We start from the raw sequence: 27,713 nt of genomic DNA on the forward strand, positions 1-27,713 counted from the left end.
AGCTCTTGCATGCCTTAGTTTTCGGTTAGGACTTTATTGCACCGTTATGTCATAAGGCAGGTATGAAAACATTACTGCAGCATTTCAAAGAAAATTATTTTTTTATTTGAATTTACGGTTTTACAAAATAACTAGAATTAACGTGCTCCTTTCTGTTCCAAAGGAACAGAACGTAACTGGTAAAGATTAATTCAAGACACCTGGCTTCAAGAAAACGGAATAAAGGCAGAGGTTAGCGCCGAGTCCCGGTGGTCCCGGCTGACGGAATGGCCAGGCTCCCCCCTGCTGCCCCCACAATGCGCAGTCGGCATCGAAGCCCGCGGAGCAGCGGGACCCTGGGGTCTCACACTCTGCTCAGCGGCTGAGCGTGTCCCACCTGGTGCCCCACCACTCCACGGGGCATCTGCTGGGAACAGCTGGCCAGCATCACTCCTGTTCAGGGCAACCATTCAATAGCCATTTGTTATTGGGAGTTAGACATTAAGACCCAAACCAAATTTCCAGAAGTTTGGTAAAAGTCCCATGATTTGTCCTGCTTTAAAATTTAGGAGCTTTAGAAAAAAAAATAATATATCTGCTATCTTTCCCTTTTCTTGTTTTGAATCCCTGTAATTCTGCCTCAAAGACCTAGAATGTCCTAAAATCCAGGGGGAAAAAAAGAAAAAAGGAAAAAAAAAAAAGGACTTTAGACATTTGCTGAGATGTTTGCGCATGCATTCAGTGCGTTCACGCAAGCAGCAAGAAACTCAGGCTGGGACCTCCCTGCCTGGGAAACATCCCTTGAAATTCAGCCACACTGTCTGCTGCACAGCCATTCCTCAGAGGCAAGTTAGAAAAGAACCCGCGATTAAAAGTTTAATTTTATCATAAAAATGTATTTTATGGGATTGTCTACAGCACACTCCCTGCTGAGTTTTGTTGTACACATACAGACAAGCTTTGCTTCTGACCGCTTCGGGAATAGCAAGAGAACTTAAGGGATAGATATCTAATTTTAAAATCATGTTAAATTTAACTGCTCACAAAATTATGTCTGAGAATAGCAATTCTTCATGTATTCTAGACAAATACCTGCAATAAAGATCATTTAAAGGAGATGGAAATAATTCAATTAAAAAATACAAATTAGAATAATCACTTACACATAAGAGAGAGAGGCAAAGTAGCAATTAACTGAATAAAATGAATTTCAATTTAGAGTAATCAAGCTTGATAGACTGTCTCACTTGCTTAGTCATTTTGTCTCTAATTTAAGTCGGCCAATTATTACATTTGCTTTCGCTTTCACATAAGAGGTCATCATATACGGCAGAGTATGCATGTGATAAAAATTTATAGCAGACAGTCGAGAAGTGACGACTGCTGACGCGCCAGAAGCCGGTTTCTCAGGTAAACACACTAGCAATCTGCATGGCACAGGCATTCATGGACTGCACGCAGCTTAACAAGGATTTAGAGAGAAAATACGTTATCTGTTCAAAAAAGGTACGTTTAAAGATACATACATGAATACAGACATGAATTACCACTTCTGTAATGCTAATTTTTAAATTTTACTAACCTGGTATAGCTGGTCCTATCTGTCTTTCTCAGTATCATAAGCAAGTCCCAAAACCCAGTCTACCATGGCTAACACTAGTTCAAATCCATTTCAATTAGCAACGCTGGGATCTCCAGTGAAAATAAATCACTGGTTGTCACCGGCAGATTAAACACTGCATTAGCAGGTCTGCTCTGGAAAGGATTAAATGACATTGTTGACAGTGGGGTTGATGTGCCACCATTACAGAGTGACATTTACCACATTAAAATAGTGAGGAATTTTTCAATCAATCTGATTCTACAAATGCATCCAAGATGAGGAGGCAGCAGCGCTGAGTATGATGATGATCCGTTCCTTTATTTGCTTGGGTTCTTTCATACTATTGCTCGCCAGGATTAGATTCAAAACAGTTATGAAGATGGGCTACGTGACAAATTGCATTAAAACCAGGGTTGATTTAGACATGTTAAAAAACAGGGTCATAACAAACTTTGACTGCAGCCTGAATTTTGGAAGGTACACGTTTCCCACTGATGTATTATATGTATGGCTTACCTACAGCCCCATAGTTCCAGAAATGATTTTTTTTTTTTTTAAAAAAAGAGATTTCTTCTTTCTTTTTCATGTCGTGCTGAGTGGCTCTCAATGAAGCTATACAAAGGCTGTGAAGATGTTCAGACATCGTATCTAAAACTACACAGGTCAGACTTGGAATAGTCAGCTTTCACATCACAAAAATTCAAAATTAGGAGAAGAGCACACAAAAAAGAGAAGGAACTACAACTTCAGAGAAAAAGCGAGAGATGAAAATTATTTTCAAATTCAAAACGGTATTTCCATGCTGTAGTAAAAAAGGTTAAAATGATTAATACATCCTCTCTCTCACAGACATAAATTCACTCTCAAACACTTTTTAAAGAACTCTTTTGCCAGTTTTTGCAGATGTCTGGCCAGACTTGCAGGGAACAGCAGCCTCAGCCAGTGCATTTCTGAAGTAGCCATAACCCACCTCCACTGGCTCACACCAAGACCAATACTGATTTAAACCAAGCAAAGGGTAAGCCAGTCCACACTAACCAGAACAAATGAAACACAATTAATCAGGATGAAACCAGCAAGCAAATTATAATTTATAAAATAGTCCCCCACCTGATGATGCAACGACTAACACTACTTGTAGATGCAGCATTATTTTCAGATGCGACGAGTACCATGACAGATGCCTGTCTTTGAAGCCCAGACTGCTGTAGCCACGATCTATAGTTCCAAAGTCAATGCACCAAGGACGCTATTTCACAACTTTCTCACCTGATTTACAGAAAAGTGCTTAAATATTCCCGAAAATTTAAACACAATTCCTGTAGTTCCTGCCATTAAAAAAAAAAAAGCCACAAGAAAACCTCAACATAGATAACTATGTGAATTAAAGAAAACACCCTACTAATATATTTTTAAAAGATTCATACCTGTTGTCATGAACTGAGACATTAATCATTAAGAAGGAAGTTAAAACAACTCCTAAAGTGAAGTGTGAAGTCACATAATTTCAGTGTAATTAAATGAGTCATGCTTTATTTAGGCGTTTACACAAGTGCGAGAGGATTCATTCTAAATACAAACGGATATCGCTGCAAAGTGCTCCGTAATACAGCGGAGCACGATGGGCCACCTCTGCAAAAGGCCCCTGACAAGTCACGGGGGCCATTCCCCCCCCGCTTCCCAGGCTGGACCACCTATGCCCAGCCCACTCCTGACATGTGGAGTCCGAAGCGTGCCTTCAGATCGCCCCTTCTTCAGCATCCCTCAGCTCTGTATCCCGGTCCTTCACATTTTCTTTTTATTTTTACTGTTGAATTTATTTTCCTCTCGTAGATTCAGCCCACTGCTCCCTCTCCCCCCACCCAGAAACACAGATTACAAACTATTCCCATTTGCGCTGCCTACGCTTGAAGACAGGCATCCCCTTCTAATCATCTCCTCAGTAAACTCATTCACAGCAGCAATTCTTCTCGCCTCTCCAAACAGATCCCTTGTAAATCCCGGTAATTCTCATTACTGCTTCCTGGACTCTGTTAGCCCCAGACCCCTCCCAAAGCCCCGGTGCTCCGGGTAGGGGGTCACCAGCCCCAGGTGCAGAGCCCCACCAGTGCCTCTCTTGTAGGTTCATACATTTTACGCACTGTGACACGGGAAGGATCAGACAGGTCCCTCCCCAGGTTCTCCTACAGATGAGAGCTACCAACTCACACGGTGCAGCTTATGACTTCTCCTTCAGCCTCTGCAACTGCTCTGCACCTGCCTGCTGTCCTCTCCACGCTGTCTAATTAGCCAAGATTACTTTCAGTGCCATTAACACAACACTTCCCATGCAAGCCGAGCCATTAATAGACACAATGCGTACCACCACCTAGGCGGCTGTGAAGGCCACACACCTGCACTCTTCAGGGTTGAGTTTTTCCAATTCCCAGCTGCTCTGGAAGCATCTGTTTCATCACATCCATAACTTCCTAACATGCTTCTGAGAAAGCATCACCTTTCTGAGACAGAGGCAAAGCCCCACTACAACATCTACAGGTCCTGCTCAAATCCATAAGGCACGTTACACCGTCACGGGAAGAAGCCTGATGTGACAGGACATGTCACGCCCTACAGATCTTCCCAACAGTTTCCAGTACTGATATTTAGTTGTTTCAAACTTTTTTTTCTGGAAATGGAGTTAAACTGTGAAACCTCCAGGTCCTCCCTGTCTCCTTCCCAAAGCGGACCCACGTGATGCCCTCTGCCTGCTCACACAACAGCTCCTGGCCCCCGAGGCTCCCCAACACAAACCCAGATATCGCTCCAGCCTGTTCACAGATGAGACTCACACAGGCCATCTAGTTTGAAAATACCTAACTTCGCCTCAGTTTTAACTTGTCCCTCCCTTGCTGCAGCCCGAGTTCCCACCCCTGCCCCGGTGCCACCTGCCTGGTGGCTTTGGTTGCCTGTTCCCTGCTCGCCCCAGGCCAGGCAGGAGCCTGATGTGCTGAGCATCCTCTGCCAGGGAGGAGAGCTAACCACCGCTCTTATGTTCTTTCACCTACCCTTAGCATTCAAATATGCAGACCCTGAAAGACCATTTCTTTCAGTGACGCTTAAGCCAAATCACTCAGTCATCTTGTGAAGGCACAGCTGTAAAGTAGAACGACATCAACTCCGCAAAAACAGAAGTCTTTTCAAAAACCAGAAAATTCACAAGAAGTTCGTTCTTCTTGTTTTGGTCCTAGGGAGAGAAGCTTTCCTTCATGTCTCAACTGCAATGCCCAGTCCTGCCCCCAGCAGCAGCCCAGGGCAGATCGCTCCTCGCTGCAGTCACAACCTTGACCTGAAATTCCAGGTCTCAGCCCCAGCTTCACTAGGCGACAGCTTCAGTCAGAGCAGAAGAGGCAGAAACTGGAACCCAGAACAGCAAGTCCTGGAGCTCGAGGCCACCATCACTCCACCTGTACATCCTGGCGTCACCGCCCCGACCACCTCAGCCCACCTACCACCGGTGCTCAGCCTCACCCGCCAGCGGCTGGTGGGTGACTCCACATGCTGGCATGACTCCCAACCAACTGCTTCCACGCAACGCACAAAAGCTGCCGTATTAGTATTTCTTGAGCTAAAGGATACTTCCTGAGCTAAAGGAAGAGCTGAATTAGTTGTCTGTATTATTTCAATTGCAATATTTCCGCAGGCTTGTCAGATAATCCTCTAACATGAATCTCCACCGCGTGACATCTTTACAGGAAGAGCAAAATATTTTCAGGTTATTGCCGTTTTCTTACTTATACCGTGCAGCTCAGCTTGGACTTAATTCCCTTTTTTTATGACCACCTTCACCATTTCCTTTTTGCTAATGTACCCAGTTGCAGCAGCGGTTTCTGCAATGCAGGGCTGGGTGCGTGAAAATTAAGAACTACGCCTTGCTCTCAGTCATTAGCCAAACAACTTATGGAAAGCGAGTGGTGCCTGCTGTAACTACTGCTGAATTTATGGAATAGTTAAAAGAAGGCTGCATATCGCATTCATGGCGGCACAAGCCACTCATGCAATTTACATATGGAAAAGCTGATAACCAGCGAGAAGCCAGCCCTCCCCTGGCCCCCGCTCCCCAGCACCGGGGACCGTTACATCAGCGCTTTGATGAACATTTGAGTAACCCCAGCTTTCGGAGCAGACAAAGAGGGGACGACCTGTTCAAAGACAGTGTGGGAGAAAAGGTCTCATCTTATTTTTGGCGGAGGAGGTTTATAAATTGCCTGGGCTCTCTCTGCTAACCTCAGCTCGACCCATCAGTCCCTTTCCTCCGCTGAATCACTAGAAATTCTAGATCAGAGGCTAAATCCTGGAAGAGGCTTTAAAGTTTAGGAACAGATACTCAGCATAGACGGAATTACATCCAGATAATAAGTGACAACTTTAAAGTGAAAAGCCCTTGGCAAATCTGTTGCGAGGACGAGCTCAGTAACGCCGTTAATGAGAGGGGCAGCGGTGGCACGGGCAGCGCAGGCAGGATGCCGGTGCTGAGTCAGCAGAAAGCCCATGCTGCGGCCACTGTCACCGTCCCCATGGCACGGCGGCCCCCAGCAGCACACAAAGGAAGCAGTTGTGACCCCTGGCTGGTGGTGGCCCACCCTGCAGGGCAGCTGGGACTCCTGCCCACCGGTGCCACAACCGCACAGCCATGCCGCAGCCCACCCCACCGTGGCCACGGTCCCCGGGGATGTTCACAGCAGCCCCAGCATTAAGAGTTGCCAACACCCAAGCGGAGGATCAAGCCTGAAAGACTAAGCTGAAATTGAAGCACAGAAATTATGGTGAAAATGAAAGAAAAAACTAACATTGGATTACTTTAAAAGTACATGTTGTCTACCATTAGGTCTATGCCACAGCCATTTTGCATCCCTATTTCATATCCAAATGCATCTCCTGCTGCATAAATATTCATTGTTATCCTTCTTGGCCTCATTTTAGATAAATAAAGATCTCCTCAGCAAGGCTCCATTTTGAATTATTTACTATTTTACCTGCAAGCTCACCAAAGGAGAGAGTTCATTAACACAGAAACATGAAGAAATAAATAGTCTGATAAGGCTCTTTTCTACTATATGAAATACTACTTATCCGAGTATTTTCAGGGCACTAATTGAACAATTCAAGGTTGGCCAACAAAAAAGTTCCAGGACTTCTCTATAAAATCTTATAGGAGCCAACATTTCAGGAAAAACACCTCAACTTGTTTTACAAGCTCATTAATATCTTCTAGAATACTAAACAATTGCTACTCATATCCCAAATTAATTACGTTTTACCAAATACATAGAGAGAACCTTTCAAGCAAACACAAAAATTTGCATTTACGTTTTTGTAAGTTTCCAGCACCCCCCTCTCCCAACAGACCTGTGCTGGAGAGTGAAGTCACAAATTAGGGTCACCTTTCCCCGTGCATTGTCAGCAAATCAATCTGCAATGCCTTTCAACCAGGACTCATACATAAATTAGGCAGTCTGCGATTGATTCGCAGGAGAAACCCTCAAGCAGCGGAGTGAAACAGCAATAAAATCTTACAATTACCTTGAGAAGTTGCCTTTTGTTCTGTCCCAGTGGTCCTTTTATTCTTCAGTTGCAGAAAACCTATCATCATACAGATGCTCCCTTATAATAGATCTATATGAATATTTAAAATTGCTTCTTGAAAACGAAAGCTAATTATACATGATGGAAAATACATACAGAAGAATTATATACAGCATAACGGCCAGATTCAATGCTTCTGTTTCAGCAGCAAAACATTTCATCTTGGAGGAGAGAAGGGGAGGAAGGGAAAAAACAAAAGCACAAGTGTGTGTCCTGTCTGCATATTCAGTCAAAGCAGAAAAAGGAGAACACGACACCTGGATGTTAGAGAATTCATTCGTAACACATCAAGAAAATGTAATACAGAAAGGAAGGTAACAGCGTTACAGCTCAAAGCCGTTCAGCCTAGCAGGGCTTGGGAACCTTACGGGTCTATCCGAAGCCTAGCCTGGCTTTGCACCACAGAAATTCAAACCCAGACAGCGTCCCTGCAGCTAAAGCAACACTCAGGCTCCCAAGTCAAAATGCGGATTTCATGGTGCGCCCAGAGATGGGGAACTCAGACACTGCTTTCAATGCTGGCCTTGGCCTTGGCCATAACACACGACAGCGTGCTAGCTCACTCCTGATCCTTCTTCTGCTTATTTACCTCCACCGTGACCCGAGCTCCCTCCGCACCAGGCCCTTGGAGCTTGGTGGCAGAGTGCTCTGCATCCCACTGGGAAGCCCACAGCCCCTCCAGGCAGGAGGCAGTGCCAGAGGCACTCCAGAGCTGATCTGGTACACGGGTTGTTATCTGTGAAAAAGTATGCAGCCAAGCCTTGGGCATATTTTTCAGGGCACACTTCATTGCTTGGCAAAATTTAAAGATAGTAGTATTTTTTCGAAGCTGAAGATTGAAACGGTCACCATCAATGATAAAAGTTAATGGTAAAGGTTCTCCTTGGCTGGCGTGGGAGGTCAGCTTACTGGTGAGACAGGTCAGGAGCTCCAGCCCCACCACAAAGCTGGCACGGTTCGAGAGAGCTCAGGACTGCTCCTTCCCCTGATTGACTGCTTGAGATCACTCCCGAGCTGCTCAGACCAGCTGCTCCAGGGAACCCCCTCGTCCTGCTCTCCTCCCTGCTCGGTGTCCTCCACAGGATTCCCCCGCTCTGCAGATAACACGTCCACTGTATACTCTGAGTAACATAAATTACTGGACTTAAGCCTTCAGCTGCTTCCCATGTACAGCGATATACATTTTCAGCAATTGTGTAACTGGAGAAACAGTAATGGTACCAATGTGTTTCAAGGCTTATAAGGACCCTCATCACCTCTGCACATGGCAAACTCGCTCCTCCAGCCCGTGCACTGGGGCACAGAGCTGCCAAGACCAAAAGGAAGAAACTTTTTATGCTGAGTGTGATGACACACCGGTACAGGGCGCCCAGCGAGGTAGTAGATGCCCCATCCCTGGAAATATTCAAGGCCAGGTTAGACAGGGCTCTAAGCAACCTGCTCCAGTTGAAGGTGTCCCTGCTCATTGCAGCAGGGGGTGACCTAGATGGCCTTGAAAGGTCCCTTCCAACCCAACCATTCTATGATTCCATGAAACCCTCTTTCCAGCACACACAGGCACGGCTTGCAGGCAATGCTAGAGGGGCTGTATCAGCCTCTGGCTGGCTGCTGCTCTAAAATACAAAGGCTTTGACAGCTCAGAGCTTTACACATCCTTATACCTCTTGTCTCCCTACTGCCCCACTTGTTCCTACTTAGTCCAACACAACCCTACATCATACTGCCAACCCATCAGGTTAAAATGAGGGGGAGAAGCTTATTTTCTTCTTAACTCTGAACCAGTTTCATGATCAAATCCACAAACACAGCCCAACCTACAGCTGAGCCAGAGAAACTGAGGTGCCTATGTACTGCAGAGCAGACACAGGTGAGGGACTGCAGAGCAGCAGCAGTAAATACAGGGCAGGGCATCTCACACCAGGGATGGTATCTGACATGGCTTGGCCATGCCTGCTGCTGACACACTCTCTGCAGGCAGGTTTCCACATCTCTTTGCTTACAAGGACTGTTTCTTTGCAGCCTCCTTGGGAGAGCTCACGCAGCTCTGCACCTTGCTGATGTCCTACAGACAGGTACCTGCTCTTCAAGCCAAAATAATGTCTTAACAGACATTATTCCACAAGGCCCTCACCACCCCAAACTCTCCTCTTTCTTTAAGGGCAGAGTATTTTTTACAACCACGTCCAACCCTCCTCTCAACTCCTGTAGTGACCTAGATCCATATCTCTGACCTGGCCAACGTGGACCCTCGTGCCTGCAGCAAGGATGCACCACCCGCACCCTGAGCTGCCAGTCAGGCAAGAGCAACTGCCACCAAGCCACAGGCACTCCCCGTGGCCAAGAACACAAACTGTCCCAGGAGAACAGCCCTCTGGTCTGAGCAGAGCATGAACCAGAATTTCCCAAAACACAAGACAGCAACGCAATCAATGTGACTTGGCAAACTATTGTTAAAGCTAAAGCAACAGGACTTGATGTTTAAACTAAACCACTCATCGTGAGGCGAGCAGAGGACCACGCTCACTTTGTACATCCCAGGGGCTCACAGAAAGCACCAGCCTCAAAACAGCACACCTTGAAGCTCACATCAGACACAAATCTTTGTAGCCTTTCTCCCTCTGCAGCTTCCACTTCGGAAACGTGTGTGGGTCGGTCTCTATATATACACATATCCAATTTTCTTACAAAGAAGCATTAAAACTTTAACTACTACAAGTTACCCCAGAATATTTATCCTTCATGCAATCGAACAGTCTCCTCAGACTGGCAGGAGACACAGCAAAAGAGCAACCAAACCAAAGGTTGATTAAATAGATGGCCACGTGCTACTTGTGAAAACCTGCCCCTTCCAACCAGAAGCACTTCCCATAGACCAGCCAGACAATGCAGTAAATTAAATATGTTGTAAGAAACAGTTACAAAACTAATGAAGCAAGTTATGCCAGATGTTGAACTTGCGCCCCAGATAATTTCATGTAACATCTGTTTTGCGACTGGTGTCGTATCGTAGTAACAGTGTGCGGGAACATGCATGGAGATTCAAGGGTAACATCTGTTTTTGTATTAGTTGCTTGCTGAGCATTCATCAAAAGCCTGATACTTCAATTATTTATTTGCAAGTCATTGCTGTCTCGGGAACAGACAGCAGCTCTTCCAGCTCCCCTGCAGTAAGAACTAAAGCAACAGCAGGGCCTGCGTTACACATATACGGTAGCATCTGTCACCAGTGGTCAGTATTTCTCTTCTCCCATGACATTCACTAAGTTAGCAGATATATTTACTTTATATAAATAAATTTATGGTATCACCAGCAGCAGCTTTAATTCGAAATAAGGCTTTGGGACATGAAATGAATCCGATTTTCTCATTCATTATTAAGTTCTAGGCCTGCTAATAAGCCATTTATCTCAAAAAAAAAACAAGGCAGTTACCAATGCAAATTTCTAGAAAGAGTAAAGTTCTTTACAACCTAGAATCTGAAGAAATAAATAGAAACTGCATTTACTATTAAAATAAAACTCGCCAGCCTCTGAGTCATTAGAGATGTAAAATCCAAGCCTACAGCATGTTTGTTGAAGGGAGCAATCAGAGCCTGCGTCGAGTCCCAGGGATGCGGGCACTCAAGCCTGTCTACAGAAACCGTGGCCAGCATCCCTGGGATGCCGAGTGCCTGCGTTCCCCCCACACCCCAAAGAGTCACTGCAGGAGGGCAGGTCACTGCCCTGGGCACAGCTTCAGCATCTCCACAAATGTGTTAACACATGCCCTTCTCCTGCACTGAGAAAATCAAATCCCTCCTGAATAAGCTATCTGCAACTTGTCACACCTAACAGAGGATTAAGGTTCCTTGGCAGGGTGGAGAAGATTTTTCTTTGCTCAAGTCTGAAATAGAAGAATTAGTATCATAAAAGAGGAAGAACAACAACAAAAATTAAACCCAAGAGGAAAACGCTGATCCAGGCTGAGAAAGCCACCAGATATAAAAACTACGTTAGTCATAAGCTAACGCCCTGTGCTCTGCAGCAGCTGGGGGAGGTCAAAAGCAGCAAGAACTCCTACCTCACCCTGTAATACTGTCTCTGACAGCAAAATACCGGTGCTAGATTGTGAGGGCAATTTGCCACTGAAACCATCACTGCAGGAATTCAGTGAATTTTCCATTATTTCAGCTCAGATCAGCACTGGACTGAGAAAACTTGAGAAAACCCAATAAAGCAGCAGTGGGCTGAAGTAAGTCCTTGGAGCATCTACCCTTGGAGGGCAGGTTTACATCAGCTATTAGGGAAGAAATTGTTCCCCGTGAGTGCGGCGAGGCGCTGGCCCAGGCTGCCCAGAGCAGCTGTGGGTGCCCCATCCCTGGCAGTGCTCAAGGCCAGGCTGGATGGGGCTGGGAGCAGCCTGGGCTGGGGGGAGGGGGCCCTGCCCAGGGACAGGGGGTGGGACTGGGTGGGCTTTAAGGTCCCTTCCAGTCCAAACCATTCTAGGATCCTATAAAATGATACCAAATTGCAACAAAAGGGGTGAGGTTTTTCAGCTCTGTACAGGTAATCTAAAAACTATAGTTTAAGCACTGCACACTGGCAGCAATCTTCCTACAAAACGGATTTTAAAAGTTGTTGGTGTTTTTTATATAGAATTAACATAAGAAAAAGGAATGAGAACTTGGAAATTTTGTTGCAATGCCTGAAATAGCCATCCAATGCCTTTATTACTAGGGAAAAAAAAAATCTTCCCTTTTCTTTAGCTGACCCAGGATTATAGCGTAACTTTTACAGGTATATAATTGTCACTAGGAAAGGACAGACCCCACACCCCCACCTCAAGTATACATGTACAGAGATTCCTCATGCAGCTTCGCCCAGGAGGGAAGCAAACAGCGCTTGTTTTGCAGTCCCTGGGATCTCAAAACCTTCGTGTGTCGAAACTCTGCTCTTCTCACACAACGGCATTTCACTCACAGTACACACACGCACTCCCCAGCCTGTTTTCCTCCTCCCTGCTCTGTTGTATAAGTTGCATTAACTTTGAAAGAGAAGTCTTCACTCAATGGAGTATCTCGTTTGGTATGAGTTGGATTTACAAGCCCAGCTTAGCAGGTGACCAACCTGGGCTGTATTCAAACAAACAAATCACTCACCCTTTTCCCATAGTTTACAACATATTCCCAGTGCCCCGGAATTAAACATGCCACATGTTTTGCTGTGTTATCTAATTGGCTTTAAAATATTCTTGAATTAACTAACAGACATAGGGAAGCATAGCTTTTTACCCTATTAGCCAAGTCTCCTTGCAATGGAACCAAGAAATAGGTAGCTGGGAGGAGGTGAAAAACTAAGGAAATTATAAGCAAGTCTTTGGGTCTAGAAACATCCTCCACTGTTACAGATCTTTTCCCCTGTACTTACTGGTTACTAAAGGATACAGGCACTCTTTACTATCAGCTGCGTGATACAGAGTGGAAACTTAAAAGAAAAAAAATATTACATTAAGCTTAAAAAAAAAAGGATAAGAGCTTTGCACAAGTTTTTCTTCATGCCACTACTTGCACAGTTAAGCTTTAAAACTGAGCTGTAAGTTTGTATACACTATATAATGATGCTACGTATCCCCTTCAAATCATATCACAGCTGAACACCATTTCAGATAAATGATTCTGAAATCAAAGATACAAAGAGCTGGGACAAAATCTTCCAAGGAAGATTATGATCTCTGATGGCTGCGCTGATAACAGACAGAGCTCCATGAACTATCGACAGCTACACCACTGGAGATGTCCTTGCCATGTACCTAAACCACCTCCCATTCATCATCATCTCACTTTTACAGCCCTACAAATTGATGGATTCATGTTAGTTCCTCGAGGCAATGACATTCATATTGCAAATCCAGGCTCCTGATAAGCTACAAAAGATGATTTGTCACTCCTTCAAATTACAGCTGGAAGTACGGGCTCTTGTCCATGATTACCACCGCAGCCTACTTGGGTGTCTCTGTAGTGAAGGAAAAAGCAAAAGCATCTCTCATGCAAGGCCACTCTGTTCCCTGTCCTAGTGAGTGTGCGCCTCCTGTGAGAAACCTGACTGACCTTCAGCTTGAAGATGCTCTGATCAAACGATAAGAAACTGGGGAAAAGAACAGGGCAGGGAAACACAGAACAAAGTTAAAAAAACCCGATAAACACCACTGCCCCAAACAACAAGGCAGGTAACCATCTCCCTTGTTATTGGTGTTTGGGCTACACTTTGGAACTGCACACAAACCAAATCTACACAGAAATACAATAAATAAGAACAGTAAAATGACCAATATACATGGCAAAAGTGAAACAGTCTGAGAAACATGTTAAAAAAATATCAAAAGGAGATTAAAAAAAAAAACAAACCCACACTGAAAGAACACTGTTACTTGTTCTTGTTTTTCAAGTCCTCTCCATTCCTCCTGTCTTGACTCTTCCCCCCCCAAGCAGCCCCTGCAATCCTCCTCAGCCTGCCGCTGATGCGCCTACCCAGCTGCTCTCCAGCTGCACCCTCTATGCCTCCAGCCTTGCAAAACATCTGTTTTCTCAGAAACAATCCTTTCAATTGTATGCATTTTTGTTATTCTGATACAGGAAATAGCTCAAAACAGAACTGAAAGTTTCCATTATTTTTTTGTTTTGTTTTGTTTCATTCACCACCAAGCACACGGCTGCTTTGGCTGAGTAATAGTTGTCATAATATTGGTCAGAAGCTACTAAAACGCTACAAGATTGCCTTTTTTCTATTTAAAAAAAATCACTACATTGTTGTACTTATCTTGGTATCAAATATAAGACAGACATCCAGTTCTTTTTATGAATCCAAGGAGCTGCTGCAGCAATAGCTTGTTGAGCTATCTGACAGGGGTACACTGAAAAAAATTCTTTAACTTCCATGTCTGAGTACCCTGCCGAGGAGACTGGTGTTGCACATCCACTCTTGGCAGATATAAAGGAATCCTGTTCAAAGACATGGTTGGGGAAAAGATTAATTTACCTTGAGACTGTGATGGTATTTTCATTATTCTGCTAGCTGTAAATAAAAGCAGGATCATAACATCAAGGCAATGAAACACAACCAGAACCACATTTTACACTGAAGCTCTAAGCATATTTCAGGTGCTATCAAAAGACTAAATACTAACCCAAACTTATTTTCCTAATAATACAAAAAAAGCTGGTATAGACCAATGCTTTTGGGCTACTGTTCACAAGGAAGATACACAAGATGTAACGGATCAATACATATCGACTTACAGCACTTTAACCGCCTTTTAAAAATGTATTTTTTGGGAAAATAACCACCGAAAATATCCTGTGTTTCTGGTCTATGAGGCCATACATAGGGGTAACCATAAGCAAGGAATTCTTACAAAGAAAACCATTATTGGAGTTTAATGCCCATGCCACTTCCCTCCAGAGCATCCCGTTGCATTGGCAGAGGCACAAAGCCCCTAAGGAGCAGCAGCAAAGCACCCACTCCCCTTTTTCCACATGCACAGTGCCCTTTCCTAACATCCCTAGTCCAAGAAATCTAACCAGAAGTTTTTTCGTATGCATAAAGGATAATAATTTTCCCTACTTCCATTTCAAATCCACAGGTCTGTTACTTCCCTCACTGATTTAACAGTAATTTAAATGTAGGAAAGACAACAGAATCTGCCCACAATTCTTCCACTAGAGCCACTGCTCTGCAGGGTGGGCTGGTGCCCTCTGCCCTGTGTGCCAGAGCTGGCACCAGCATGGCACCAGCACAGCACCAGCACTGCTACTCAAGCAGCAGCTGCCTCCAATCATGTTTAAAAAGCACCTGCAGTATCTCCAGTATAGAAACACACGCTCTCAAACGATGCTAACCCCCTGCTGTTACAGAGCACATATAGGTCGGCCACAGCAACAATTTTTTGAGCTTTTCATCTCAAATTTCCTAGAAATCATGGACTCTCCCAGATGCAAAAAGTCAGCCTGTAATAATGTCCCTGCCCAGTAGGAGCAGCTATCTTAACTGAAGACTGGAAATCAGTTAATTGGAAAAATTATTTACACTTGCAACTAACTCAAATGTATGGACAGACTCAGAATTCTAAGTCCATTTCCCTTTCTATAATTAAATTACGCCACAGCTGTGCACATCAGGCAGAAAACTTTAGGCTGAAGCCTTTATGCATCAGGAAGCATACAGAGAATTCTTCTTCCCTAACTTCTTCTGTCTAATGTTGGATGACTTCTACTTTTTTCTTCTGAATGAAAATATAAATTTAATTACTGGAACATTATTAAACTCTTCCTCCCCTCCGCGCCCCCCCCCCCCCCCCCACTGGAAAACCAGTATCATCATCCAAGCATTTCAGCTGACAATGACAACAGCCTTAAGCTCTGATCTGCAAGAACTTAACCACTTAGTAATTAATCAGAAACACAGCTGAGTAGTAAAACACATGCTATATAGTGTGCTATAATTATTATATTTGCAAAAATTAGGGTTGTGACTCTTGGTATCTGTGAGCAGCTCTTGGTGTGTGCACGACAGAGTACAGCCCACATCCATCATTTCTTATGCAAGTCAACAGAAAGTTTTCCTTAAATAAGGGCTGACGGATGCATTATTTTTAATCCTTGAAGTGACATGACAAAACTTCCATCCCCAAGCATATACCTCTTCTCCATACACCTGCAGGATGACAGGATGCCTTGTGGCAGGTCAAAGTTTCTGCCTTACACAGTCCTCTGCTCCTTTCCACTCAGTTTGCTCTTAAAGGGGAAAAAAAAAAAAAAAGTTACCCTCTCTCCAAGGTATCTCTCTCTCTCTTCATCCCTGACAACTGGAAAATTCTTCACAGGCAGTACAATTTGCTGACATTATTATTTAATTTTATTCTCTTACAGATATTTTATTAACAGCATCCTACAGCCATGCCCTGTATGAGGAATGGTTCTTCATGCTCAGGGGAGGAGTAGGCAATGGCACAATCCCCAGCTGATATTTCTTTCTGTATTGTAATTTTGCAGGAGAAACAAGGCCTTTGCAAAGGCATCCATCGTTGCTCTGCCCCTTGCCTTCCAGCCCCCCTGCCTCTCTGATGACCACTGCTTCTCCAAACCAGAAGCCAGCAGCGACCCCTGGGAAAGGTAGGGGAGCTCCTACCAGAGCGAGCGGCTGGCAGGCAGCAGTGAGTGAGCTGAAGTGGAAGAAAGATAAAATACACACCAGAAGGTACATTTGCAGCCTCTTTGGTGCCTTAAAGATGCCCCTTACAAATGTGAGAATGTCAGGAGGAAAAAAAACCCCACAAAAGTATCACTGTTCATAGCATACAAAATTACAGACAGCATCTCATGGCTAAAGAAAAACATGTTTCTGTACCTGGTGCTTCTGAGCCTTAAAGAAATTTGAATTGTCACAGCCAGAAAATCATCTCCTCTGAAATAGCCATTCAAAAAAAAAAAATAATGAAAAGTAGGTAGTTCAGTCTGACACGGCGCACTTTAGATCTGTCCTATACCTTCGTGCTAAGATCATATCACTAATACACAAACATCCAAACCAATGATAAACTGCAAGATTATTAAAGAAACTGTGTAACAAACAGAGTAACGCAAGAAAAGTCCATGCAAATTTATTGGATCCTGTAAACTTAAAGATGCTCAAACCCCTACTGACTTAGAGGACTAAGATTGAGATCGCTTTTATTTAAAAACCTCCCCGTAATGGAATAGTTCTCAGATAAATACGTATTTAGGTCAATGATTCCCTGCCTTCCCCTAAACCTGTGCTACTTACCCAAAATACAGGAATCTGTCTGCAGTGGAGCTGCTGCATCTTTTGAGAAAATGTATCATTAGACCGGGCAACCAAGGGCACTTTATTTATTTTGTTCTGACGACTTTGATAAATAATTACATCAGGATTTTTCTTTCTTCAAAGCCACCTAAATATAAATAGCAACCTTCAATACAGAAATAGGTTTTCCGGTCAACTGTGATGTTTATTGTGAACTAATAATACTACAACTTCTGTATGAAGATGGTTCTTGAAAACCTTAAGAAAAATAATCCACGTTACTCACTGCTGCTTAAGGCAACACATTTGTGCTATGAATTCTGTGTTTGTGAGATCTGATTAAGTGCCAGAGACCTCACAGCTGTAGCAGTCCCACAGTACATTCCTTTAGCAAGGGCAGACTATCTTCTCATGAATATGCAAGATAACTGCACAACCTTCACGAGGCTTATATTGTCTGAATATTCAGCAAAGAGCACACTTCATCTCTTCTAGACCTGCTTCCCAAACACTGATTGCTATGTTATCTCTCACTTTGGACTATTCAGTGTTTCAGCCTATCATGTTATGCTTCCATAAAGGACAAAATTGTGCCAAAGGGTGCAAACTGTCTGAAATGCATGAATCTATCAACAAGAAAGCCAGGAAGAGCAATCATGAGCATTGACAGCAAAGCCAACCTATAGCACCTACAGACATTTCAACATTTACATTCACCTTTGTGTGACTGCCATCCTACAGCACCGCTGGACCATGCAATCCCAAGAGATGTCAAGAAAAGAAAAGGAGTTGGCTGGGGGGCATAGAAGGTTCGCCCTGCACCTTATTAGCACTGACCACAGGTTTTACCTCCAACTCAAACACAAAGCAGCGTGCTGCACAAATGTTCTGCTTGCCGGGTTTAAATATCACTGAAAAATGACAACCTGCTTTATTCAAAATGAGCAAAATCATTAAGCCACAATGAGTATTTGCATACACATGGCCAAACTTTAAACAGTCTGCCTTTTTGCAAGAGCTCCTGTTTAAAAAAACAGGTTTAAAACGCTAACGCACAACACGGGGCTAAGGCCAAGTATGCATAAATGTTGGTCAACCAAAGGACAGCTTTCAAAAATTAGATCCTAAAGTAGATTTAAATATGTGGTGGCATCCCTCCAGCTGCTTCCCTGCAGCACAAGTTCCTCCCATGGGCAGGACTTGGTGTGTCTCCATGGAGGTTCACCATGTTCCTGCTGGTCCACATCCCTCTGGGTGGCAACATTGCTATCAGGTCTACCAGCCACTCTCCCAGTTGGGTGCTGTTGGCAAACTGGGCAAGGGTGTGTCCTGCTCCATCATCCAGCCTCAGAATCACACAGCATTTTAGTAGGGTAGCAGAACAGCTCATAAAATTCATGTATAGCCTCCATGTCTACAAATTACTTCCATTGCTGCCTACACACTCAGTAGTCATATTCACCAACTCGGAAATTTGAGCAAGGGAGTGAGCTTTTCTTGTCCCAAAGATGAGAATTATACAATTAAATATCATCACTATATTTAGAAAATAAGCTCTTTCCACTGCAGTTATAATTATGCGACTGCCATAACATTTTGAGCTTCCTTAGAAGTATTACCTGCAGCAAAACACCCCAACATTTACACATGCACAGCTGTATCAGAGTATAGCTTGAAAACCTTTCCCAGGAAAACCTGGCATAAGGATTCAGTGTCAGTCACTGCTCTCACCCCTGGGCTGTACCACCCCTGCATCCCTGACACTCCTCAATCTACACATTTCCTAACTCCCACCATTTACTATTCCTAGCCCCAGTAAATTCAGAGACTCTTTTTTTGTGTTTGCATTAAGAAAGAAAAAAAAAGTATGTTTCTCTCATCAGAGATGAGCAGAATGAAGATTGAAAGATGCTGGATGGCATCCTTTGATGTGAGAGGTTTACACTTGACCTTCTGTTTTCCTTCCCAGATATTTATATCCTGTTGGCTCAGAAAACTGAACAGTAGAATACACATAATGACCTGCTAAAGCGAAGCTTAGATCCTTCTCCTAAAAGTGTATCTATGGCACTTGGTTCTAACTTTTTTTTCAACAGTAACTAGAGTGATAAATGACAAATCTTCAGTTTAGCTCTCTCGGCACTCGAGCTAGCTAAATAGATGACTCTAAGCAAAATTTATCACTTCAATAATTCCAAGATATTGCCTCAAAAGGCAAGGATTAGTATTTCAAATACGCAAACAAAATTAATCCCAGAAGAAATCGCAGACCCTTAACTAACAGCTGCGCAATCTAATGCATCAGTGTTTTAAACTGCAATGTGCTTGACTCAGCTTTGCGATGACCCCTGGAAAAGGAGAACACTCACATGCCATTTCTGAAATGCATACATGGATCTGAAAAGTACAGCTTTATGGCTCATTTATTCATCAACATGAAAACTACCTGGAAGACAATGAGTCTTTATATATAAATAACTGTCAAATAATACTTTTGTGATGCACGAATCCTCACTTCTAAGACATTTTCAGGATTTTTATTTTATACACCTATAATCTTTAATTCCTTTTAATCAACATGAAATACATTTTTTATCTGGAAGTACGACAATTTTGATTCAGTAATAAGGCCGCATCATACGTATGAGAAAAGCAAGGCACCAAATAAGGCTGAGGAAAAGGTAAAAGATTACGTTTTAAATGAGGACAAAAAATTTTGATACAGGCAGCATGTTGCTTTTCAAGGAAGGCAAATGTATGTGGCTATCTGCAGGTAGTCTGAACAGGAAAGACATTACTACTCATTATTACTACTCATTTGCATTATTACTACTCATTTGCACTGCAGAATATCTCTGCAGCCCACGCTAAAGTCACAACTGGAGAGTAAACATAGGGTACAAAAATTATTTTCATCATGACCATATTTAAGTTACTTAATTACATTATTTTAATTGTGAATAACGTCAGGAAAACGGCAGCTGTGCAGAACTTTTGAATGCATCTGCTGGAATGCACTTAGATATACCCCCAAAATAGGGTTTCCCTATACGCAACACATACATCGACTTAGGGGAAAGACTATATCACATTGTGGAAAGCAGCCTAATAGCATACACTCCTGACAACGGCTGCAGTAAGCCTATAATACTTCCCTATTCCATCCTTGTTAACCAAAGGATTATGATCCATTCCCATCACTGTGTTCTTCTAACCACTTAAGCTAATAGAGCCAGTACATACTTATTGAAATTCTTCATGCAAACCCAGCAAAGCTGTTGAAATTTAAGCCAAAAGCATTAGAATTAGCTTTAAGTCTTCTTTGGGGCTGTTTTCGACATGTATTTTATATAGTCTCATCAGTAATGTGGTTATCTAGAATAATTCTGAGGACTCAACTGCAAATTCACAGAGCAATTTCAGAAATGTTCAAGATCACCAGAAATTGTTCCATTTTGTTGTTAACTTGGGAACAGTTCTTTGAATAAAATATAACTTCAAACGCTCGACCAAAGCCTAACATCTACCACTACCGTACTTGTAAAGTGTCCTTGAAGACTTGCTTGTTCAAATGCAGTACAACCTAAGATTACAGTAATCATTAAATAACGTTGGTTTTGGGGGGGGGGTTGTTGGTTTTTTGTTTGGGTTTTTTTGTGTTTTTTTTTTTTTTTAGAAGCATGGCCAGAGATTCTTCTCCATCTCTGAATGACACAGAACTATATTGGACTACAAATGGGAATGCTGGGCAGGGTTCAACCGTAATGACTTTTGATTAAAAAAAATAAAAAGGTTTTGTTTACTTGGGTATTACTTGCCCAAGTAATATCCAAGGCTGCATCTCTGCAGCCAAGCATGAGTACAAATTACGTATCATTCAGTCTAATCACCGTTTTATGAAACTTGAGAACTCTCAAATCTGTGTTTTTAAATATTCTTTAATTGTCAATATTTTAAGTGACTGTTTACTTTGTAATGAAGACAACTTAATCCCTGGTTCTTATATCACAGTGGCTATGATGGTTTTTTAAAAATAACAGGTTTGAATAAGCAACATGATATATATCCAATACTTGTCCTATCTACACATTCAGAAAAAACCCCAACCATTCTACTTTCTCGGGAAGGAAACGGCATATGGAGCTGATTAATCCCACTGTCATTTTTTTTTCCCATGCATAAACAAACAGAGGAAAACCATCACAGGCTTCAAATGTTAATAATGGGAATAAAGGGGTAGAGGTCAGGTCTTTATCACCAACTTCAACTTCTCCACCTTAGGAAAGGCAGATTTAACAGACCAAAATATTTTTCTTGAAAATAACCTAATGCTAAGATTACACTTATGAAAAAAAAGTGAGTATGTTTTTCTGAGTAATGATTGCTCGTTATCTTCTTGAATTCACAGTACATCTTGGAAACTCATTTTATACACTACAGTAGAAGTAGTACTTCCCAAATTATGCAGAAGGCTAAAAATATTTCAGCAAGTTCCCTCAAGGTCTAATGTTTCTAGACAAAAGCATAAATAAATTCACAGTATCCATAGCTATAATTTAAAAACAGTTCATATTTACTTCTAAATATCATAGGTGTGAGACACCACATCAAGTCTTCAAATTTGGTATAAAGGTACTTGTGGAAGGGTAAATATCCTGTATCTTAGATCTGAAGTCTGGTACCTCAATACTCTGGCAAGTTTCACCAGGCAACTCTGAGTGCCTTTAAGTACCTACAAATGTATGGATGTAGGCTTTTAAACTAAAACATACAAGTACCTTGTGTAAAGCCAGAAGATAAACCCAAGACTCCAACCATTCAGACCAGTGCATAGAAGTATTGGGAGATTCATGTATTTCCCCACACCAATGTCATGAGCTAGAACAAAAATCAACTCTTACCTGTTAAAACACCTACAGCCTTCATTTATAACAGACACACAGAAATCCAAGCAGGGTAGTGTCTTCAGATCTCACTCCAGTCTCCTATGCCTTCTCCATTTGCTGGCTGCAGGCTCTCATCTACTCTGCGTCTTTCTCCCCTCTCTCGTCAACACAGATCAACAGTTAAAATGCAGGAGCCAGAAATAACATGAAAGGATCCCTAATCTTCACCTGAACTCATGTTTCAGAAGAAGCTGTCACTAACTGCGATTAGAGGAGGAAGAGAAGGAAGGAGGTCACCCAGCACAGCCCCGCTGCTGGCAGGCACGGCACGGCACCCTGGCTGAAGGTGAGCTGGTGGACAAATAACCACAGGGCAACAGTCCCCCAGATGCACAAGACTCACTCCTCTGCTCAAAGAAAAAAAATAAAATAAAATATTTTTTTTTTTAAAAAAAGCAGCACGGTCTAGCTTGCCAAGTGAACTTGACTTTCCATTGGAAATGGTAAGACATCTTGAAATTTTACATTTCACATTTATCGGTTAGGCTAAGCAGAAGATATGTAAAATACGTGTTATTAAAATGCCATATGTAATATCATATGGTATTTTCCTACACAGTTCAGTTTCTTAGCTAAAGAGGACATGAAATGGTAATGCTATGCAAAATAAGCTCTGACTCAACAGCACACTGCTCTTGTAATTATCAAACTCCCCATTTTTATTTACATGGTTCTGAGTTTTGTGAAACAGTTTAAATAATTTAGTAACTTCCTGATTAAAAAAATATCAAAAAACAAAGAAACCCCCCAAAACCCCAAAAATTTCAGAGACTTATGCATAAAGAACTAGAGCAAACTGGTATCTTGAGGACTGGTAAAGGATTCCTATGTTAAAAACAGGGTTCTTGCATTCAGAAAATGACTGGATACATGGCTACTTCTTCAAATGTCTTAAAATAACCCCCAAACCCTAGACTTTAACATTCACTTATAGAATGAAGGTGTTCTGATTTTTTCATGGGGGCTACACTCATCCAATTGATGATAGAAACAGATTTTTTTTTTTTATTTTTAATCTTGCACTTGGTAGCTTTATAAATGTAATTAATGCAGTATTTCTTCTAGATTGTTTGGCTTAATCCCATTTCTTTTTCTTGAAGCAACTGGACAGGCTTGCAAGTACTTTCCCCTGAGCGTTAGATAAATATCCATCGCCATTTGGTTTTGTTGACAAGAAACTTTGAAACATGGATGTGCTAGCGCTGCAATCAGACACTGATAATTCTTGGATGCAATAAAATTTGAAATCTTTGTTGGTTTTTTTTTCCAGAAGGGTCGCTTATTTTCGCTGGTTGCCATGGTGATGTTGCAGTATAGCTTCTATGGGTTTCTGTAGCTTCCCACCTGGTCACGGTAGAAGCTGGGGAGAGGAGCCCTTTGGCTGCAGGCTGAAGCTCCCTCACATAGGCCTGTCCACTCCACGTCAAAGCGACCCACTGCCTTCTGCTGGGGCGTTGGGGGCAGGATCACAGAGCTACAGCCAGCTGGTGTTAGGGGTGCTGCCAGGAGCCAACACATGAAGTGGCAGGGGAAGCGCCGCCCAGCAGGAACCTCTGACCCTGCAGCTGGGCTAACTGGAGGGGTCTCTCCAGCAGCTTCCTGCAGACTCCAAGTGGGAAAACTTCCCCAAACTGCTAAAGAGATTCTTACCCTCTAGTTTCCTACCAACAAGTCAACATCTGCATCGCTCCTGTTGTTGTGCACAACTTGGACGTACTAAAATATTGACTTGAGAACATTCTCCTTTTATTCCAGCCAAGTTACTGCTGAATCAGAACAAGAGATGCATTTATTCATACTAGTCACATTACATTAACCTCCACCCAGGCTTGCTTTCGACACACCCTGAGCAGCACGTTTTCTTCTTTCAGAAAAGGTAAAGACTTTGGACCATGCCATTACTAAGGTCCCACGTAGGACAACAGGCTGCAACTCATAAATTCAGGCAAAGGTGCAAAGTCCCATCACCCACAGTGTTTTACTCTGGGGAAACAGAACAAAATACCTCAGCTGGAAGGGACCTACCACGATTGTCTAAGTTCACCTGCCACAGAGCTGGCTACTATACTTGTCTTTGCTTCTGGAAGACTAAAGCAGAGGCTGGCACTCTCAAAATATGCTCTATCTATCCCGCATGAAAAAGAGATGAGCAGACCACGGTCTGATTTACTGACAGGTTTATCCACTCTTCAAAGGGAATATCTGGTGAGAGCAGGAACTGCAGGTTACACATTACCACTGGGGCAAACCTCCACAGCATCCCGACAGAGGCTTCCTACTACAGAGGAGAGGGCTGCACCCCTTCTGCAACAGCCCCCCGTCCCCGAGCACAAGGTCTGTCGTTTCCTGAAGGAGCTAGTGCCGGGCAGAAGATGGATCTATGGGGGACAACAAATAATGAGGCTGCAATGGCCTCTTCTCATCCTGCAAGCACAACTGTGTTGAGATCTGTGGTCTGTATATATGTACATATACATGTCCAAATATTTACAAATGTTTAATTAAATATTTTCACTATTTACAAATCATTCCTCTTTTAGACTATTAAACTCCAAAATTAAAATAAAGTGCAAACTAGTTTACATCCTGGAGTCATACCTTTTCAATAGAAAATATTTTATTAAATTAAGGAAAGTCAGAGTAAGTGCTAGCTTCTCCAACAATTCCTGATGCCAAACTTAAAATAATTGTGTGCTAAGACATACTTAGAGATTTACAAGTCAAAAATAACCCCACAAAACAAAAAGCCCCCAACAAGATGTGATTTTCATTTTGTTCTCTTCCTTTCACAATCATGAGAAATCACACACCACCAGTAGAGTCATCGGGAGAATATCTAATGATTTTAAACCTGATAATATATTCTTAATGAACTGGTTTGCATGTACACCACCTTGCAGCAACATGTCCCTTGTACCAATCTGCCACATAACAACAAACCAGACTGTTTCATGTAATGCCCTTTGAATACAAACATGAGGGGGCTTAACAGACCGAAAATAAAAATTAACAAAAAAAAAGCTGCCTCCTTTCCTTTTGCTGCTCACGGTTAAAGAAAAAGGAGGTCAAAGCAATTCAGCTGAAGCTGGTTAGAACTGTGTATGTAGGTTATCCTGCACATCCAGCACCATCAGCACGGTGAGCAGATGCCCAGCTGGGCTACGGCATAAATCCCCCCTTACCCTGCTGAGCAAAGTGACTTCTGCACCTTAGAATGACAACTAAACAGCCTGCCTAGCAAACCTGGTAACACAGTAGTAATAGAAATAATTAAATTATTATATATAAACTTACTAAGTAAGTATACACTGATAATCATGGGGTATAACAAATGTTACTGGGAAAACACTAAAGCAGTTAAAGGAAAAGGAATCGTCAGCGCTGAAACATGAACGCCACTGCCGAGCCTGCCCGCAGACAAGGCTCTCGGGGCTGCTACACCCCCCCTTAACACACAGAGCCCAAAGAGCCACCGTGTTCGAAACGTTAAGGTTTTCATCTGCAAGCCAAGCTGACAGCAAACATATGTTCAAGTACTGCCAATCCAGACAGTGAAACCTGGTTATCTTGTAATAACTGTATTTTCTTTTTTTTATTTTGTATTTCAGTTGTGCACAGATTGAGTTCGTCAGTGTCCACATCAAAGAACACCACATCCATAATACAGTTGCTTTTCTGAAGGACACAAACATTGTAGAAGATTATCGTCGTGAATAACCACCTGAAAAGTAATTATTCCCTAATTTATAATATCAAGGTCTTTTCTGACCCCATAGACTAAAAGCAAATGAAAACGAAGGTTCTGCTTCCTCCAGACCTTGTTTACACCATTTCAACACACCACGCACATCGTTCCGTGCGTGACATTCCCCTTTTCATCCCAACTGTGCCTGCCAGCTCTAAAGTTTGCTCAGATCTTGGACTGCAGTTGACCAAACGCAGTGACTGCTGCAGCTCGACATGGGAAACAGGGAGTTCCTGTTGCTGCCGCTTTTTTGCTCCATTCCAGTTCAAATTCAGCTCTGACTGATGGTTGCTCCCAATCATTTCTATTACAGTCAGTGTGGCTTTACTAACCAGTATAGTAACCTCAAACTATTCTGAGAAATTTTACGTGGAGAAAAACAGCCAAGTTCTTTAAAAACAGAAAAGATCGTTGTACTGTGGATGAGCCATAGTCTTCAGCTAGGAAGAGCTCCAGCCCTGATACATTGACCCCATCAAAGTCCAAACTCCCAAGACTTTCTGCTAAAATACTGAATTACCTCTTCATCACCTTAACCTGTAGATTTAAGGAGTTACAAAAAGCTGTAGCATACAACTGCTTTTAGAATCAAACTCTTCTCATGAGCAGAGTTCACTGTAGCAATTTGCTCAGACCACCATCACCATGGCTTTTACTGCTGCCAACGTGATCATCTGAGCGTAGCCTAGGCCACCAACAGAGGGAAAGGAAGAAGTTCAACCCAACCATCCCTCACATCAACATCCCCATCTCCAGGAAAGCACCATATCCCTGCCTCCAGTTAACAAGCCTCCTCAAGAATTAGTGGAACATCTTTCTGGAAACAAAACAGTTAAGTAAGAGTTTTACAACCTTTCTATACATTTTCACTGTATACTTTTTCACCATAATCCAACTGCATTTGGTTTAGCGCATTTAAGAGATACACAAGAACGCAGAACCACTTGGGAGACCCATAAAGCAGGCCGTTCTCGGATGAAAAGCTTGGCTGGGTGAGGGCAAGTGTTAAAAGTCATTTCAAAGCATATCCGTCGTTCCCTGGAAATTGCTCAGACTTTTGCTAGCTACCCAATTCAGTACAAAACCCAGCAGACTGCTGGAAGATGGAGACACATTTCCAGGTCTGCTGCTTCATGTTCTGCCCAGTGTTGTAGCTCAGACAGAACATAATTAATTAGAGAACATATTCAGCTGCTTATCATGAGCAACGGTTCATTATTTCAACTCAAACTCAGACCTGCTTAACACTTGCCTAGTAATCCTCGAAAAGTTGAGAAACATTACAGTTTTGTGATGGGAGTAAGTATTAGCCAGAATAATTCGAAGAGCTCAAAACCCTGCGTTTGCCCTCTATGCAAAAAAGAAGTGAAAAAAATCCCGTCTTCTCAGCACAGTGTGACCCTTCTGGAGAAAAGGGCTGCTGCATTTTCCCACCGGTGCCTGGAACAGAGAGAAGTGGAAGCTGATGACTAAAGGAACAACTAAAAATATCTGAAGTAGTCTGGATCTAGAGAGCTGCTTACCCTCACTGCAATTACCAAATAGCATATTCAGTTTCACTGATGTTAATGTGTCCAGCATAGGTTCTTTCAGACCTCAATTAACTTCAAGAAGTACTTGTTTTCTGCAATTAACAACACTTCTTCCTTCCTTTTGCTATAGTTTCTCTTTTTGCCTGACCCTTAGTGCAGTAAATGACTGTCTTACTAGTTTCAAACGAGGTTTGAAGGGAGTGAGTGGGTGAAAGAAGAGAGAAAAATGCACTTCCAACTACAGGTAAACAAGACTAAGAGGAGGAGGATGGGAGCAGATGGATGCCAGCCAATTTCTGAGATACAGCTGTAATTGCATGTATTTAAGCAAAATCAGGAAGACCCACTGAAGTATAGAAAACTGGGCAACTCTGGTACCAGCAGGAAGACTGGTGGCTCCTCTGGGACATCACCAGGTATGAACAGTACATTGCATCAGATGTATAAAGTCAGTTTGCAGCTTGAGTTGGAAGAGAAATTACAGCCTGT

At 42.7% G+C, this 27,713-nt stretch overlaps 1 protein-coding gene across 3 annotated transcripts in view; it reads right to left on the reverse strand.

Annotated features, from left to right (window-relative positions):
- PTPRE (protein tyrosine phosphatase receptor type E) overlaps positions 1-27,713 on the reverse strand; it is a 108,969-nt gene that overhangs the window by 46,289 nt on the left and 34,967 nt on the right. Inside the window, exon 1 of one of the 3 annotated variants that reach the window (XM_037399854.1) lies at positions 4,627-4,754. The exons of the other annotated variants lie outside the window; for them this stretch is intronic. The gene's annotated coding sequence lies outside the window, so the exon portion shown is untranslated. Of the gene's footprint in view, positions 1-4,626; positions 4,755-27,713 lie in introns of those variants that run through there. 3 annotated transcript variants of the gene reach the window in all.

Source organism: Falco rusticolus, chromosome 9, assembly GCF_015220075.1.
Source record: "Falco rusticolus isolate bFalRus1 chromosome 9, bFalRus1.pri, whole genome shotgun sequence".
Lineage (NCBI taxonomy): Eukaryota > Metazoa > Chordata > Aves > Falconiformes > Falconidae > Falco > Falco rusticolus.